The 18,593-nt window shown below is 33.0% G+C and overlaps 1 long non-coding RNA gene across 1 annotated transcript; it reads right to left on the bottom strand.

Moving 5' to 3' along the window:
• Positions 1-781: 781 nt before the first annotated feature.
• Positions 782-17,877, bottom strand: LOC107450019 (uncharacterized). Its single transcript, XR_001584849.4, has 2 exons — positions 17,738-17,877; positions 782-1,567 (listed from the first exon to the last, which is right to left on the bottom strand). It is a non-coding gene; the product is annotated as an uncharacterized lncRNA (long non-coding RNA).
• Between the last annotated feature and the right edge of the window lie 716 nt (positions 17,878-18,593).

Raw genomic sequence — 18,593 nt, 5'->3', positions numbered from 1 at the left:
CATCGTGTGGTATCTTTCAAAGCAGTCTCCAATATTAAGCCCTGCTTTTCGTGAACATGTGGCGCCAAAATAATCAGTTTGACATCTTCTGCCTTTAATTAGTCTGTTTGAACATACAGAACAATCGATGCATCTTCACAGAGCCGCAATATATGTAATTTGCCATTAAACTGTGGTTAACATCTTTGCTGTGGTGGCTGAGAGCAGACATACGATTAGAACGATAAAAAAGCGTTGGTCGCTGAGAGTAGACATATGACCGCAAAGGGTTAAAATATCGTGTGAGTACCTTTAGTAGAAGCAGAGATAATTAGATTGAAAGAAATAGGAGAAACTCTTTTTTTCAAAACGAAATAATCAGTTTATAATTGCAATCTAGTTCAAATAACAGTATTAATTTCCAGCTTATTTAATATAGCATTTTTAAATAAGTTGAGTCCCATAGTGGACTGATCGTTAAGACATGGTTCCCAGCAGATCACCGGCTGCGGTCAGTGTGCGGGTGGGTGACCACTTGGATCAGTCTCCGTAGGGACCGAGGGCGTGCGGTATTGGTCCTCGTTAAACTGTGCTACCGTAAAGTGCTCGACTTCGCGTGCAGGTTGTTGGGCTTCCGAAGCTGGGGTGCCATTCCCTCTGCAGAGGATAAAAATTGTGATGGCATGTCTTCGGATCATCCCTAGGCATGTTTCCCAGACCGTCGCCAATAGCCCTTTGTGCAGCTCTAGTGCGACGTAAATGAACTACAACAACAACAATTAAATAAGTTGAAACCAAAAGCAACAATTGGAAACAAAAATTTAATACATTTCCTAAGAAATTAAAACAAATGCACAGTTTCTTTCAATATTTTACAAGCAGGAATACAGCAAAACCTAAAATATAATTATCTATAGAGCTGTTAAATTATCATAATTAAATTTTATTAATACATTTTGCTAAATTAAGAAAGTCACACTAAACATATCACAACTACAAACCACATATTGAATTCTCAATTGAGAACTGCTCACTAATTTTTATAATGGACAACTGTTAAAAATGAATACTCAAACCACTTCTCAAAAAATATAAAATGTGAATTTTAAAATTCTGTTTAAAACTAATATAAGTAACATAAAAGTTTTTTTTTTATTAAAAATAGAAGTAAGAAACTTATTGAGGTACTATATTAAATTTTAATAATTTCAACTTAAGCAAATTTATAGTGGTCATTTTTAGCTTCTTCCATTTCGTCCAGTTTCTTCCATTTTGTCCTTATTTCTTCCACCTTAATGCCAATCCTTAGTGGAAGAATAGTCAGGAAGGAAACATTCCCACTGAAAACTGCGACTCTTCCAGCACAGTGTGTTTAAAAAGGATTATCATTGACGGATCTCTTTCCCAGCGGATGTCTGTCGCAGTTGCAAAATGACCCTCCTTCTGGTGGACTCTTGGTGCAGAGGAATCCACACATGTTGCTCCTGAAAGAATCGTCATCGATGTTCACACCATGCGGAAGGGGAGTGGCGGACGACAACCTCATGAACAGGCACGTGACCACCAGAAGCTTTAAGCTTAACATCATCTACAAAAAAGAGAAATCTGATCACAAATATGCCTTCGCAAATTTTCGTGCACTGCACCCAACTCCGCATCAACCCCAATTGGAGGTGCGTGCAGTGTTTCCCTATTAGTTATTTCCTATTATTTACATATCATCAATTTCGGATGTCTTTGGGGGAAAAACCACGATGAATGCAAATTATTTATTTGAGTCGCGATGACTCAGGAGACAGAGCGTTTGCCTTCCAATGAGGCGAACCGGGTTCGAATCCCAATCGATACGAATTCCGCACCCGTCTCGCATCGACCACAGTGCTGGCATAAAATATCCTCAGTGATATACGGATCATGGGTTAGAGTCCCCTTGCCGTCAGAGGTTCTCGTGGTCTTCGTTTCCATGTAACGCAAATGCGGGTTAGCTCCATCGAAAAGTTCTCCACGAAGGCAAATTTCTCAAAATACTGGATTCAGGAGTTCCCTTGTCCATTTGTTGTAAACCCATAACATTGGGTCGGCTGTTCCACGACGGCTATAAAAATCATTTACTAATAAAATCATTTAGCCGCGATGGCTCAAGGGATAGAGCGTTCGCCTTCCAATGGGTTGAATCGGGTTCTAATCCCGGCGATGGCTGGTCGATTCAAATTCCGCAACCGTCTCGCATCGACCACAGTGCTGGCATAAAATATCCTCAGTGGTAGACGGATCATGGGGATCAAGAGTTCCCTTGCCGCCAGGCTAACCGTGGAAGGTTTTCCTCTCCATCTACCGCAAATTAGGGTTAACTCCATCAAAAAGTCCTCCACAAAGCAAATTTCTCCCAATACTCGATCCAGGATCAATGATTTATTTTTTAGAGTTGAAAGTTAAATTAGAAAGAAAGAAAAAGTTTAGAAAAGAAAAAAAAACTAGGCATCTTAAACCAACAAACCTCTTCTAATTTTTTAAAGCTAACTTTATGATGTCAAATTAAACGCAAACTTCAACAAAAAACATTACTTTTCATCTAAATATTTAAGATGGTTCTATCATTTATTACTGGTAAAGTTGTTTTTACTCATAATTATATCAGTATGGGTCATTTTTATTGAAGCTAAATTTTAATCATCAATCAGTTTTTCATTACGCCAACACAAGTGGCATAAAGAAACGATTACGCAGTAAGGAAATGATTTTTGACTAAAATTAAAATCATTTGTGAAAAATCATGTACCTCCAATAACATTCCGATTTTTAAAAAAAATTCTTTGAAATAACTGCTTAGCCTTGAATCCAGAAGACAAGAGAACACCTTCTCAAAGAACAAGGTCACATTCACCAACAAGAAATCTTTCATGCGAAACTAAAGCATTTACACGAAATGGAGGCAAAAACCACGAAACTGTCTCATGGTCAGCCCGATGCCAATGGAGCTCTGATATGTTTCAGCCAACGTTAAAATTTGCATCAGCACTGCAATCTCTGCTGGCAGGGAAGAAAATAAAGTTTATTCATTAATTTCTTCGATTCGTTTATATGTTGACAATGTCAATTTTTTTTTAAAGTTGCCATTAGTTTTATCAAATATATCATTAGTACGCTTATCATTTCGGAGATAACACTTAACATCTTAAAGATAAGCCTCTTGTTATTTTCAATTCGAAAGTAACTATCCGAAGAAAAAAAAATGGTAATAGGAATTACTAATACTATGTTAATTTGTGTTGTTTTAATATGTACTCTATATATAGTTTGTCTTAAGTAAGAACTACTCCAGCCATTTGTCTGGACTCGTGGCAGTGACTATGGTAACGAGGTATAACTATTTCAAGTAGGGGTGTGGGGTCATTGTTTAGGACAGGTTTTTGCTCAGGTCGGAGAACGAAAGGGAATTTCTTTTCTTTGGTCTACTGGGTTAGCCCTCGCGTAATAATAAGTTACCCTCCCTGGAATGCACTATTCTTGTTTTCATATCAGTAGACGGCGTCAGACTTCGTGGAGGGGAGAGTTCTTACCATAGACAAACTATACTAATATTGGTATCACGATACTTACCATAGGTATTGGGGAAATATTTTTTTCAACCGACCGAATCGGGTAAGTACCGGAGAAAATTGTTGGTTATGGTAATTTTTGACAGTCAGAAATTGGTCTCGTTCTCGAGCGATAGAATTATGCCAAATGATAATGAGCATTGTTAATCTTCATTTTAGATAGCACGAATTTGTAAAAATTTGTTTTGCTTTTTGGGGCGAGGAGTAATCGACCATGTCAACCTTCATCTATGAAAAGGTACCCCAACATCGAGTCGAGTTAACATGTCTTATATACCAGTGAATTGTCAATGTAATTTTGTAGTGGTAGATACGCTACAGTACTCCCTCACCAGAATCATAGCTATGATAGAATTCGATACATGGATACCACTTGTTGCTGTATTTGTGACAGACCGGGAGAACTGGTTTAAGGTCACCGGGTTTTTGAGCATTAGTCATGAGAGCTGTATTAAGATCATCGTCGCAGTCGCTCCTGTGTTGCCTTTAGCAGTCGGGTGTATGCAGGTTGACGTTGTGTGTGATCGAGACGAGACTGCGTAGCAACAGTGAGAGGAGGTGGAAAGTGTCGCAGTCACAAGTAGCAAGTCAACTGTTCCATGTGAACCATTCATCGAAGTAGGCGTTACTATCTAGGTAGGCGTGTTCATATCGAAGTGGGCGTTTCTGCCAATGTAGGTGTGTTCACATCACGTCCGAAGGTAACCAATGTGAGGCGAGGAGTAATCGACCATGTCAACCGTCATCTATGAAAAGGTGCCCCAACATAGAGTCGAGTTAACATGCGTTATATACTAGTGAATTGTAGTTATAATTTTGTAGTGGTAGATAGGCTACAGCTTTGACAAAATAATGTAAGCCTATCAGGAAAAGCAACAAGCAACGAACAAATTTTATTGTTTTAAGTTAATTAATCATGTCTGCATATCTCTTTCAATTTTGTAATGTTGATCACTCGTGATTTATTGTTTATTTAGTTTCATTGCAAACCGTAAGAAGAACGAACATTCGGCTAGTAAGAATAATAATAAACTGAAAAAGTTGCATAAGCACAAAATAATATTTATTTTCAACGCTACTTTGCTTAGCAAAAAAAAAAAAAAAAAATAATTNAAAAAAAAAAAAAAAAAAAAAAAAAAAAAAAATTAATTAATAAATTTATTACTGGAGCGGTGTGTCTGAAACACAAAGTGCTGCTAATCAGAAGAAGAAAAAGCTATTTGAATCAGGATTTAAAAGCTATTTAATAGAAGAAGAAAAGCTTGTTGAAGCTATTTAAGGGTTATTTTTTCTTGTCATTTTTAATTACTGATTCGTAAAGAAACATAATTTCCTCTTTAATGTATGGAAGATGCTGCTTCAGGGTTTCATTTCCACCAATTTTTCTCTCTGTGCCCGAAGTCAAGAGAACTCCTGGATTAAGTATCGGGAGTAATTTGTCTTTGTGGAGAAAGCTTTAACCCTTTCGCGCCGACTGTCACAAATACGTGCCAGCATAAAACCGTATCAATCAGGGTAAAAAGATAAAACTTGTAACCAAAGTATTTTTTTAGCAGTTAATTTGTGAGTGTGGTTATAATTGTTTGATTTATTTAATTCACCATTACTTTGTTCAAAATAAAACTATTTAATTATACTTTGAATTAACATTGATTATATATGGTTAAACTAACAATAATTAAAGTAAAAGCAAAGTAAGTCTGTCAAATTAGCAACGACTGCATTTAAATTACCGTTTTTTATTTAATTACAACTTGATTCTGATTTTGTACGAAAGCTTTTCTTAATCACCCGTCCCCAAGGGGTTAATGAAACTAACCTGCAGCTTTGCATAGAGAGGAAAACCTCCCACGGTTAGCCTGATGGCAAGGGGACTCTAATCCATGATCAGTCTATCACTGAGGATGTCTTACTTCAGTACTGTGGTCGATGCGAGCCGGGTACGGAATTTGTATCGACCAGCCTTCGTTGGGATTCGAACCCCGTTCACCTCATTAGGAGGCGATCGCCTTATCCCTTAAGCCACAATCAATTTAACATTTAAAATATAAGTACCCTTATCTCATTTAGCAAAGGTGAAGGTCTTATTTAGTAAAGGTTTCAATATCGTGACCTGGCACGCCAAGGAGACAAAAGGATTTAAAACTTGCAATTTAAGAAAAAACTCATTCACTCATTTACAGGTTTGCGGGGGTGACTATTAGTTATAATACCCTTACAGTTGTTCGTCTTCTGTGATGTTTTTTTAAATTTTTTTTTATATTCTGTGATATTTTTTAAAAATTTAGATAATTTTTTAATTCTTTCGGACTGGTGCCCGAAAGTTGCAAGGCCTTGGCGATTATTCTGCTGCTGATCACAAATATTTCTGATAAAAGAAATATTTTAATTTTTTCTTTGCAATGGAATTTATAATTCTTATAAATTATATAGAATTCCTTATTTTAATCGGAAAATAAAAGGGTGTGCATACTTTGTGCTAAAAATAATAGGGAGTGTTTTTAAGTAAATCCATGCTCACTATAAATGTAATTATATCTTATGTTTAATTTCACATTTAGTGTTTTCAGCGTAAACTTTTTTTTCTTCTCTCTTTCATAATTTTAGTTATAGTTCTCCATCTTCAAAAAAGTCTAAAAGGAATTCGTTTGCCCTCTTACAAGTTATCAAGTTACAAGTATTACACAAAGGATCAATTATCTGTTTATTTTCAAGAGGAAGATGCTCCGTACCTCTCTGGTTCAGAAAAGATATAATGGTGAAAAATGCATTTTGGTGAATAGTAAGAAGACTGAATTTTTAAACCAAATTGTTTATTCTACGTTGACATCTACATTTTCAAGAGAGCTGGTGGCTCAGGCGATAGAGCACTTGCCTCCCAATAAGGTGAACCGGGTTCCTATCCCGGCAATGGCTGGTTGATTCGAATTCCTCACCTGACTTGCACCGGTCACAGTGCTCACGCAAAATATCCTCTGTCGTAGACGGATCATGTGTTAGAGTCCCCCTGCCGTCGGGCTAACCGTGGGAGGAGTTCGTGGTTTTCCTCTCCATGTACTCAAATGAGGGATAGTTTCATCAAGAAGTCATCCACGAAGACAAATTTCTCACTTTAATTGATCTAGGAATTCCGTTGTCTTCTGGATTAGACGCACCGAAAGGTTTTATGTAAATTCTTAATTATCAGGTACCGTAAACCGGGGCGAGTCTACCCATTTTTTCAGTTTGTCAACTTTCAAGTGGTCAAACTTTTGTAAATATTAAAGAAAAAAGGCTTTTAATAGGTGTTTCGGAATCGCTATTTATCCCTCTTTAAAGTTCTGAAATCGATTTTAGAAAATATTAACAGTTACGCTGTTACTGTATATTTTTATAGAACTGCTGACAAATCTCTCGTATGGGGCGAATCTACCCATTCTACTAAAATGAATGCTAACATTGTAAGTAATCAAATTTTACTATTAAATTGATATTTTAGATACTATATAGGATATTTATGAAGTAATATTCAATTATGAAGTATTTATGAAGCAATCAAATTTTACTATTAAATTGATATTTTAGATACTATATAGGATATTTATGAAGTAATATTCATAACTTTATTATATATTCCATTTTTTTATTCATAAAATAACACAAATTGAGTATTTGATCGATTATCACATTTTGATCACAGTTTTGTTTTTATAATCATTAACATTATAAAATAACATTTTTTTCTGATTATTGTTGATAAAAATAAATTAAAATTAATATAAATTTACAATTAAATAATTAATAAATAATAATAATTAAAGATTATTAACAAAATCGAAATTCAAACATTGGGAATCATGAAAAATCCTTTTCCCATTCTTTTGGGAGGTAATAATAATTTATAAATAATAATTTATTTAACTTGCATTAAATAAAAAAAGTTAATTTTGTAATATAAAAATTGAAAAAATAGGTAAAATAAACATATTTTATATTTACATTTATATTTAACCTATAAATTTTCTTATTAATGATAAATTTATCAATGCAGAATTAAAATAATATACTCAAATTCATTTAAAATGACTTAATTTTAATATAAACAAAGTTCTAAATTATATTATTATGCTTTATTAAAACTAAATACGAATGGGTAGACTCGCCCCGCGAATTCTGGCTTTTTGTTTACAACAGCAAAACTTACATTCTTTTTGTTTTTTTTTTTATAAAATTAATGTAATCTTAGTCTTAGATAAGTTTATCACTTAACCAAAGTGAAAATAGTAATAATAATAATATACTTACGGAGCACCAACTAAAAGTTTGCTGATTTTCAATACAAATCTCTCAAAAGACGTTTGAACAGGTCGGTTAAAAAGACACCAAATAAATAAAAACGGATCAAACTACTACAGCGCCATCTTCCTTAGAGTCTGAACTAAGTCCTCCGTCGGTAAAAAAAATTTTATTTGCAATTTAAAATAGTGAAAATTAAATAAAACTAAAATGGGTAGACTCGCCCCGGTTTACGGTAATACTTTACTGTATTATTGTTTCAACGTGGTTAAAACCAGTTTGCACTTGTTTACGTTCGTGTATCAATTACTTAACATTGTAGTGCAATGCGTTGAAAATAAATACAATATTTTATTAGTATATAAAAGATATCCAGAATAAAAATCCTTTACATGTATGTTTAAATAAAAAAAATTTGTATAGAAACCCGTGCAAAACATGCAATTATTAAAACACTACAGTGAGTCTAATAATTTAATCGAATTATTAAAATATACTAATATAATACCTGCTATAAGAAATATTCTATATTTATATAATAGATCGTCTAATCTATCCAATCATCGAATTTATATCATATATCGTCAAATTCAACCAATTGATACACGAACGTAAACAAGTGCAAACCGGTTTCAGACGCGTAAAAACAATAAAGCTGGATAGTATAGTATCACCTGATAATTAAGATTTTACATAGAATCTTATAGCGCATCTAATAAATTGTCCAGGGACTGTACTTAAAATAAAAATTTAACCTAGATCTTGAAAATATATTTTATTTCATATTTTATAACAGTCGTTGAACAGACAATCCAATTTTTGGGCTTACGACAACTAATGTTCAACTTCGTAGCCTTGTAATTTTGAACCCAATCCAGAAGACAAGGGATCAAGTAATGGAAGAAATTTGCCTTCCTGGAGGACTTCTTGATGAAACTAACCCGCATTTGAGTTACATGGAGAGGAAAACCACGCAAACCTCGCACGGTTAGCTTGATGGAAAGAGGACTCATCCGACCCATGAGTCTACCATAGATGATATTTTGCGTCAGCACTGTGGCCGGTGTAAGCCAGTTGAGGAATTCGAACACGGTTCGAACTCCATATGTGCCTTCATGGCACTACTGAATCTAATTACTATGGCTAGTCCCCTCATCTATGTGATTCCTCCTTGCTCTGTGTATTAACGAGTGAAAAATATAATATTCCCTATTCCTGTTCATTTAAAAAATATTTGAAAAAAAAAAAACATTTAAAGATTCCGAGATTGCTTGCAGTTGTAGTTACACGTAAACAAGGACTTGGAACTTTAAGCTTCATCAAACAGTTGTAAAAACATGGAAAGCTTTTTTTGTTTAAAAACAAGATCAAAAATACTAAATTCAAGTGTTGCCTTTTTGCATTAAAAAAAAAAAAAGATTTTTTATTTATATCAATAAAACAAAAATACAAAAACTAGTAATTTTTTCTTTTTACCTTTTTTTGGTAAACATAAAACGTTCATGTTTAAAAGTTTGTTTTAGAATAAAATAATTTTGTACTGAAATAGTTGTAATGTTTGTTTTGATTTTTCATTACTCAAGAATTTGAAAATTTAGAAAAATAAAAGAAATTCAAGTAATTTATTTTAGAACTTTGTGTTATAAGTCTGCAGAATTTTAGAAAATTATGGTTGGCTGGTAGGATATGTACACTAATAAAACGTATAATGTTAGGAAATTTTTATAGTAGTACTTAAGTGTATAATGAAAACAGTTGAATGTATTTAAAATTTGGTTAATGTTTTGTGCATAAAGAAAACAAGAAGAAAAAGTTATAGAAAGTTAAGCTACTCTAATATTTAAAAATTTCATTCATAAGACAAAAAATATAATTTAGAGGGAGAAAATTGGATAGTAGCAAAATTCTATAATATTCTACTTAGTATTTTTGTATTGCTAAGTAAATAATGGCATTATGAAACTAATGTTCTATGTTTTACTACTAACATTCAAATTTTCCTCCTGTATTTTCCCAAAATAAAAAACAGCGCAATGTTGCTAAGTCAAATGTTGCTATTCTTGTTTCCATAGCAGCAGACGTCCACAGGCTTAGTGACGGGGGGAGTTCTTACCGTAGACAAACTATACATTTCTACTGAAACAATAATTTAATCTAGTTTTTTTTGTTACTGTTTTTGCTTTATATATCTGTAGCTAATATATTTATGTATAATTAATATTCTTTTACTTTTAATATTTTAAATAATTATACGTAGATTAAGCGATAGTTTCATTTATTTTTCTCTTTTTACAATAGCACTTTGTGCGTTGTTTTTAGTTTGATTGCGATGGTTTTAAATTTAATTTTTTTTTCTAATCCTGAGGAAGACCTTTCCAGAATTCACTTCAACTTTTCTACACCTGTTAATAAGGTGGATTTTGTTCCTGACCACCTCAGACAAATGGCCCTAGAAGTTATAAGAATGATTCCTCAGTGTGACATTACGACTTACACTGACGCGGTTAAATCGACGATCGAGCAAGCAGTGGAATCTGCATTGAAACTCCACTAAACAGATTTTTTCTCAGTCCGGAATTCTTTGTTTCAAAGTAAACTGCTAGCGACCGACGCAGGGCTTGATGCTGTTCTGAATAAAAGCAACTATGCCAACCTTTGGATACTTACTGACAGTAGCAGCTCGATTCAACACCTGAGCAACTGGACCCACACAGGAGACAAAGTTAATATTTCTATTATGAACAAACTATTGCTCATCTCCTATCAACGTGACATTCATTTCCATTAGGTCCCTTCACATGTTAACATCTATGAGAATGAATTGCCTGACAGCCTTTGTAAAGAAGTAATTCCTCTCCCTCTTCTACAGAGCTAACAAAGTTAGTGATACTCTCCCGAATAAAAGCACAAAATTGGCCAGTCTGGTTGTCCACACCACTGGTATAAGGGTTGGAAACCGGGTCTATCTCTAACACTTCCTTGCGACCAGAGGTTCGACAAAACCCTCTCACGTCTCGCCAACTAGTACAATAAGTGTCCACTATATTCTAAAGGGCAGGAAGACCGTGTATTAATGCACCATTACAGAGCTTCACCTAAACACATCTTAGACTGCTCCGAACTTTTATGGAAAGACATCTATACTTCCTCCCTGAGCGAATCGTGGGTCAGAGTCCCTTTGCCGTCATTCTAACCATGGAAGATTCTTGTGATCTTCATCTCCATGTAACGCAAATGCGAGTTAGTTTCATTAAGAAAGTCAAATTTCACCCAATACTTGATTCAGAAGTTCCCTTGTTTTCTAGATTGTGTCTACAAGACTACAGAGTTGAACATCAGTAGCCGTGAACCCAAAAAATGGGCCGGCTGTTCAACGACGGTTATAAAATAAGATGAAATATGCTGCCTCAGCGTCGCGATGGCTTAGGGCATTGGTTCTCAACGGGGGCGATACCGCCCCCCTGGGGGCGGTGGGACTATGCTAAGGGGCGGTGAACTTGTTTTGGGCAGTAGGGGGGCGTTGGGTATGTTTTGGGCGGTAGGGGGGCGTTGAGCATGTTTTGTCATTCAAATTTAATTTTAAAACTTACAAATAAAATTATTAAATTAAGATTAATTTAATAAAAAAAAATTATAATAAAGAAAAAAAGATTAAATTAATATAATAAATAAAGATTATCCTATACACTATTTGAAACAGCAATAAAACGAACTTATACGACACCTATTCTTCGATCCGAACCAACACAGCTCAGCGCATGAGCCAGTAGTTTTTGCCTCTGACTCATTCAAGCCATTTGGTTGAAATTGCAGTACATGCGCATTCAGTATGAATGTTTGATTGGACCCCTGTTTCTTATAATGATTTTCGTTAGCTTTCTTGCGGTTTTTTTTCCCCAGTTTCGATTAGATCTCATAGTTTATTTGGCCTGGTACATACGCGAATTAGTTCTTTATAGTATCATAAATTATTTATTAATTTTGAGAAATAGTTGATTTTCTTTCATCGTTTGTATTTTGCTGACACCAACAATGTCGGTTGACAAAAAGAAGTGTCATCAATACAGTGTCACGTACTTGAAGTTGGGATTTGTTCAATTACTGTTGAACTCTCAATTACCTATGTGTTTACTTTGTAATAAAGTTTTATCTAATGAGGTAAGGAAATCTTACCGTTAGCAAGAGCATTTGCAAAAAACTAGATATAGATTTGTCATTTTTGACGAACGTCTTTTTTCACGTTTCTGAAGGCACCTTCGGTCTCAGGGTTACTAGTAACGTCATCACAAAAATGCGACGATGGTTTGATCGCTTCTTATAATATATCAAAATTTATTGCTAAATCTGGGAAAGCTCAAACCATCGGAGTAGAGTTGATACTGCCGGTTGTCAAGGAAGTTTTAGAAACAGTTTTACATCATCCAATGTAATAAAAAACTATCCCATAAGCAACGATTCAGTGCGGCGACGAAATGATGAGATGGGTGAAGACGTTGAAATTTCTTTATGCAAACTTTTGATGTCCAACGAATTTTCCCTTCAAGTTGATGAATCTACCTTGCCAGGTAATGCAGGCTTTACTGTAGGCATAGGTCCGGTTTGTAAAGGAAGGGAAAATTATTCAAGATATGCTTTTTGCAGGAAGCTTGATTGTAGATATCAAAGGTAAATCTATTTTTAGTACTGTCAAAGATTATTTTAAAGAGAAAAACATTCCTCTTGCGAATATTATGTCCATTGCCACTGATAGGCTCCTGCAATGGTGGGTCGACATCGTGAGTTTATCGCCCTTTTGGAAAGGGAGGTACCAGATATTTTAGCTGTTCACTGCGTGATTCACAGACAGTATTTAGTAAGAAAAAATCTCAGTGACCGTTTGCATCAATCATTGCAATATGCCGTATCTGCTGTGAACAAAATTCACAGTAATGCTCTCTAAGATCGATTATTTAGACAACTGTGTAAGAAAAACGTGACGTAAATTCAATCGCTTGCAATATACACCGAGATTCACTGACTTTCCAAAAGCTTCTGTCTCAATAGGTATTGGAATCTTTTCGACTCTGTGCTTGAGTTCCTCGAAAACAGAAATGTAGCTCTAAGAGACAGATTGCTAGAGTTTAAGAAAGACTTTGGCTGATTTATCTGTAAAATTTAAGGGCATTAATTTACAACTTCAAGGCGACGAGCTCAATTCGATCCCTACAAAATAAGTTATTTTCGTTTTTCTAAAAAAACTGATTTTGTTTTAGCAGAATTTTGGTTGGAATGAGTTCAGCCATGCAGGGAAAATTCTCTCTGATGATGCACATACACAAGAATATTGTCAACACCTTGACTCTTTGCACATGGACTTTTCTGACCATTTTAAAGATGTTTTGTTCCCTCGAAGTCCCTCAATGGGTTTATGAACCCTTTTGTAAATATTGAAACAGCAGAGGTTCAGATTTACGAGGAATTGGTCGAACTTTTAACTAATGAAACTTTGAAATGGTGATCGTCTCACAGAATTTTTACTTAACACTAAAAAGACTGAAATACCTATATTGCTCAAAAGCAGTCAAAATGACTGCATAGAATAACTAATGAATAAAGAAAGCATAACTAATGTATAAAGAAATTTGTTTAAAATAAAATTTAATATTTTTGTTATTATTTTCAGTTATATAACAAGTTATTTGTAAATATTAACAATAAAAAAATTATATGTTGTACAAAAAGTCACAAAATTCTAAGAAATTGTGTTATCATTGTTTTTCTAATTGAAATTAAAAAGCAGTCAAAATGACTTCCATGGGCAATCTAGTGTTAAAGGTAACAGTCGTCTCTATCTTGGACTGTAGACTATCGTTAAAATTTTTTTAATTGCCTTCCCTGCCTCCTAACTTGTCGAATGTGGATTCAGTGCTGTTACGGATCTTGTCACAAAAAGAAGAAATCGACTCGAAATTGTGCAAACGTGGGTATTTGCATCTTCATCTCACTAAAAGTATTGAACCGAGCGTTAAGGAATTGGTTCTGAACCATTAAGTACAATCATCCCACTAACATAGTTACTTGAATGTTTCGTTGATACTACTTTTTAGTGTAACAAAATTATTTTGGGTGTTATTTTAATTATCTAATTTAGAATAAATTATTCTTTTTAAGCATAGGTTTCTTTGTTGATTTTTTTTTCATTAAACGTATTTATTTTGATCATAACAAATAGACGGCGATTACCTGCCGTGAGAAAATTATCGAGTTAATTTATTCTTTTTTAAAAAACCAAACAAATTGAAAGCGTAAAAAAATTGCTTAAAAAATTTGCCTCTTATAATTCAGCACAAATTCCTCCGTCCCCATGCTCAAAATAACAGGATTTTTATAAAGGGGGGCGTTGAAATATTCCAATGAGGTCTACCGGTTAGAATCTCAAAGATGGCTGGTGGATGCGAACTCTGCATCCGGCTTGCACCGACAGCAGTGCTGACGTAAAATATCCTCAGTGCCAGACGGATCATGGGTTAGACCTTTGGAGGTTCTCGTGGTCTTACTCTCCATGTAACGCAAATTGCGGTTGCCATCAATAAGTCCTCCACGAAGGCAAATTTCCCCCAATACTTGATACAGGAGTTTCCTTGTCTTCTGGATTGGGTTCAAAATTAAAGGCTACATAGTTGAATATTAGTAGTCATAAAACCAAAAATTGCGTCGGCTGTTCAACGACGATTATGAAATAAAATAAAATATACTTCCTTCCGACTGATTATTGATTCCATTAGTGTTAAAGGATTCACAGACACAGCTTGACTCTGTCAGACCAGACTGGAGATTATTAACATCAACAACATAATAGTTGAGTTAAAATTACAAAGAAAACAAAAAATTATATTTTTAAGACGAGAAAAATTAGTACTAAATAAAATACTTTTTAAAAATAGTTAAAAAGATAAAAAAATTAAAAAAACGAAAAACAAAATAAGGAGAAGATATAAAATCGTCATCAGCTCACACGATTATATCCGCAAAAAAAGAGTGCTCTCTGTGATTATATATCAATATAGCGAAAGCAAAATAAATCAATAAAACAGTGTGAGTATTTACCCCACCACCGATGACCACGATAATCACCAATGTTGAACCTCGGAAATCGGTAGTTCAAAATTTCCGAGATCACTCAAATACGGTTCATATTATGATGAGAGTTAATAATATAAAATTAAGTTTCGAAGAGATTTTAATCCCCCGATCGCAGTACCAAATAAAGTTTAGAATACGACCAAAAGTAAGATTAACTATACAGATACATATAGTATCATTTAAAATGTGATAGAATCAAAATTTACTGTTATTTTCCCAAGGTCTTATAGTCTTCATTAGTCTAGAACAGTGATTCTCAACCACTGTGCCGCGGCACTTTTGTGTGTCGCCAAATTCTTAAAATGTGCAGCCAAATATTAGAAATGATACAATAAAAATTATAATGCTTTTTTTTTATGAGTAAAGTTTAAATTAAAGTATATATATATATATATATACTCTTTATAATTTTTCCACGCCTTAACCGCGTGAACGTCGGCGATTGTCTTGTCTCTGACAATCTTAAAATAAGGTGGAAGTGTTTAAATTGTATATGACACACAATTTTAAAAAATTTTGTAAGAGCTAATCATTAAAGTAAGCTATGCAATTAATAAACAAATTAACAAAGGATAACTAACAAAAATTAAGCTAATAATTAATAATTAGCAAAAAAAACTAGTTAACTAGTAGCAAGAAATCACAAACAAATAACAGTTAATGTTTAAAAAAAAAACAGTTAATAACTATAGAAAACAAGCTAACAATTAATAACTAGCAAAAAATAAATAACTGTTACTAACTAATAAAAAATTGGTCGAAAAAAATAATTAATCCCTTAATAAATGTGCTTTTTTAGTACACATTATTTTATTTCACATTCAAAATTATTGTCACAAACTATTTAACACAATGTAAAATAGGTAATAAAATAACTTTCAATCTAATTTTTTTCATTGTGTGCCGTCAAATTTCGAAATCGTTAAAAGTGTGCCGCAACAAAAAAACGGTCTAATAGATAGATAGCTTTTTTAGTTTTTTTATAGCTTCATTAGTAATTTTGTCTAGTTTTCAGTAATTAATTTTATAGAAACACGCTTTAAGAGAGTAAGTATCAATATAAGAAACACGTGGTAGTAAGTATCAATATATGCCTTTTAAAATCCGAATTTTGGGACGTCGTGAAATTATTTATAATACATCGTGAAATCATTAAAGTTGATTTTACTTGTGACAACCTATCATAAAAAAACCAAACGATAAATAATTCATAAGAACATCTGATGAAATTAATTTTTGATTAGTTTGAGCTGCAAGCTAGCAAATCGCTCTATTGTAAATATATGGCAAAACCCACGGAAAATTTTTTCTTCGTGACATACGGTATGATCGGAAATTTTAAAACTTAGAGTTAGGTCCGTCGTTTCTTCGAACGAATATAAAACAAATCCGGTGCGGATCGATTTAGAATGACGGATTTGTATAAGATACGTACAATGCTTAAAAAAATAAATAAATGGGGAAAAAATGAAATAAATAACTTTTGATCTTATGATCTATTCTTTACGTTCTAGGATTCCATCTCAAATATGCTAATTAATTAGAACAGACGATATTTTAAGGCACGAAATCATATACAAAAGCGTACTTTCTCTGAATAAATATAGCTTATTTTTGATAGATTCTGATCCCCAAAATATAGGGCGTGAATGTAATCTTCGAAATATGGTTCCAAAAATTTGTCAGGAGAGCGGTCCAAATTTTGGACCCCCTTTTGTTAATTTTATTATTATTATTATTATTTTGTATTTCCTCATATCTTGAGATTTTTTGAATCGAACTGAAACATTTTTACACTCAATTATAAAAATCTTTTATCCAAAGATATTCCATGCAAAATATACTTTTTAGTAAATTTGTATTATTCCTTATTATTTCATTTAAAAATACTCAAAAAAATTTATAAAAATATTGTAAGTAATACAATTTTTACGTCATTTTAAAGAATGCAATTTTAGGTGAAAAAGTATAATATCTGAGTTAAATCAGTCGAATAGTTCAAAAGAAATCAAAATTTTAAAAAATAATATTTTTTTAAAAAAATTCGTCATTTACGTGCATAATGTAAGCAACTGCTTTCTTTACAATTCAAAATGTATTCGTCTATTTTTAAATAAAATAATAAAAAATATACTTTATAAAATATTACTAAAATTTATTTGCTTACATGGAATTATCTTTGGATTAACGAATTTCAGATTTGTGTGCGAACTTCTTTCAATTAGCTTAAGAAGTTCTCGAGATATGATTAAATACGCGTAAATTAAAATTAATATTAAGGGGTACAAACTTTGGACCGCTCATCTGATCAAACTATTGGGACCATATTTCTCAGGTAACGGCTACTTGATCGAAAAAGACGGTATGTTTATTCAGAGAAAGTATGCTTTTGTGTCTGATTTTCGTAACTTAAAATATCACATGCTTTAATTAATTAGCATATTTGAGGTAACCCCCTCGAACCATTTCGATTGAATCCTAGAACGTGAAGATCCGAACATTAGATCAAAAGTTATACGGGGTGGTGCGTTTTTTTTTTTTTTTTTTTTTTTNTTTTTTTTTTTTTTTTTTTTTTTTTTTTTTTTTGCGCACTGTACACATACAAGCATTCTGCTTTATTTATATAGATTATGACGCATATGTCAAGATAAAACAAATTTCAACTCATTCAGAATAACCGTTTGTTGCCTAGCTGTTTTATTTCAATCAGATGCAACTAACAGTTGTTCACAATTCGTAAACATAAAATAATACATAATTACCTTTCAACGTCCTTATGAATAAGTCTTGTCTTTTAGAAAAACCGGTAAAAAAGGGAAGGAAAATGAATCTTGAGTTAGAAAAAATGACACAAAAAGAGTGAAATGCTTTAATATGACACCAACTGAAGTGCCTGTTTGACAGGCAATGAAATCTCGTATCAATGGTTACAAAGGTTATGCCGATCCCACCAATGAATGACAGGTTCGATCCTTTTTTGATAAATAAATAAAAGATTGCCGGATTCAAAGAGGTTTGGTAAACATTTGACGCATCGAGTCACTATTTGTGCGCAGTTAAATACACATGGAAATTGTTGTCCTGTCGGATGAATACGATTAGTTCATTTAAAATTATTTTTACCCGCTTGTCACTTCCAAAGAAAAAAATACAGTTCGTTACGAAATATCGTTTTCGATTCTATCGACGCTATGTTATTTTAACGCTATTAGTTTCAGTTTTTTTCTTCCACGAAATTCACTATAACTAATGTTACAAATTTTAAAAAAAGAAAGCTTCCATTGATTTATTTGATAGCAAAAAATTTATAGATATAATACAATTGTTGTCCCGACCGATGAATGCGATTACTTAATTCAAAATAATTTTTTCCCACTTGTCGTTTCCAAAGAAAAAAATACAGTTCGTTACGAAATATCGTTTTCTATTCTATCGACGCTATTAGTTTCATTTTTTTTTCTTCCAAGAAATTCATTATAATAACTGATGTAACAAATTTAAAAAAAAGAAAGCTTCCATTGATTTATTTGATAGCAAAAAATTTATAGACATAATACAATCCATTATTTAAATCACTATTATATTGACTTACAGTGAGCAATAAGTAAAACAAATAAA

This window comes from Parasteatoda tepidariorum, chromosome 6, assembly GCF_043381705.1.
Source record: "Parasteatoda tepidariorum isolate YZ-2023 chromosome 6, CAS_Ptep_4.0, whole genome shotgun sequence".
Taxonomy (NCBI): domain Eukaryota; kingdom Metazoa; phylum Arthropoda; class Arachnida; order Araneae; family Theridiidae; genus Parasteatoda; species Parasteatoda tepidariorum.
Note: the sequence above shows the minus strand (reverse complement) of the source record. Positions and strands in the feature narration are given on the sequence as shown.